This window comes from Carcharodon carcharias, chromosome 12 (assembly GCF_017639515.1).
Source record: "Carcharodon carcharias isolate sCarCar2 chromosome 12, sCarCar2.pri, whole genome shotgun sequence".
NCBI lineage: Eukaryota > Metazoa > Chordata > Chondrichthyes > Lamniformes > Lamnidae > Carcharodon > Carcharodon carcharias.
The window spans coordinates 72006865-72008207 of record NC_054478.1 but is presented as its reverse complement, the minus strand read 5'-3'; positions in this window follow the sequence as shown (position 1 = coordinate 72008207).

Sequence of the window (1343 nt, the reverse complement as noted above, 5' to 3'; positions counted from 1 at the left end):
GTCACCAAGAGGACTGGCTACTCGTTGCTCATTAGATAACTAACAAGCACAAGTTTGAGCCCTTACTAGGCAAACAGCAGGAACTAGGTCCTCCTCTTGAAAGGCATTATAGCAGCTATTATCTATCATCCCAACATAATAATTCATCTATATCCTCCTGTAGTTTTCCACATTTTTCTCACAATGAATTGCCAATAAATGTCAAAATTATTGCCTCAATTCTTAAAGCCACTTATGTTTATTTTGAAAAAGAGGAGGCCTAAAACAAAGCCCTGGAACACCAGTCAGCACATTTTTCTAGCCAGGAAAGTTTTCTTTTCACTCTTTCTTTCTGTCCTCCAGTCGTTCCTCTATGTTGCTTCACTGTACTTAATTCATTGTGTCAATGTTTTTGCCATAGTGCTTATACTGTATACTGTGCCTTTGAGAAATTCCATAGAAACAACATCCACTGTAATTCCTTTAACTAATCCATTACTCTAAAAAATACTGTAAACTTGTTCAAGCATAACTTGACTTTTCAAAATCCATGCTGACTGGCTCTGGATAGGTTAGATTTCTCTAAGTGCTTAGTGGATTACACATTATGTTATAAACTGTAAGATTCTACATAATTTTGAAAAAAATTTAGTCTGTTTCTCCTTCATTTCTTCCCTAGCTTTCCTTGAGATTGTTGGATATGAAACTATCAGGTCCCTGTGTTTTTACTAGTCTGCTGTTTGCCATTGACAATCAGAGCATGCATTAATATCTAAAAGACACATGTTCAGTTATTACTGGTTTGTCAAATATGATTTTTATTCTCTGGACAAATGCAGCTTAATTTGGTCTGATTGTAATGATCCACTATAATCTGTCCAGTGGAAGGTGTTCTCCGCATAAATAGGTTGTTAGATATTTTATCTTATACATTGACATTATATAACTGTTGAGTTTAGGTGAAGGCAAAACACAGCAAAAGCTATTGTTTAAAATTTGTACTAAAGGCCTCACCCAATGTTAAATTAAAAATGTATTGGACAAGCATTAATAAAGACCAGGCAGATATCAAATGCCTATTAGTAGCCTTTAAAACTACTTACAGTATTGATCATACTGAGAGCAAATTAACATTGATTTTCCCTTCCATAAATCTTTCCCCATCTCTGCATATGCTTTTATTAGTCTATATATTTCTGTTCTCAGAAGCTGGTTTGATACCTTATTAATCAGAACCCATGTTGGATGTTGTACAGGCAGCAAACTACTTGCAGCCCTCCAGCTATATGAGGAAGCTCAAAAAAGCTGGGCTAATGAGTGTTCCTATTGTGGTTTGATAATACTACAGCCTTGATATTTTTCAG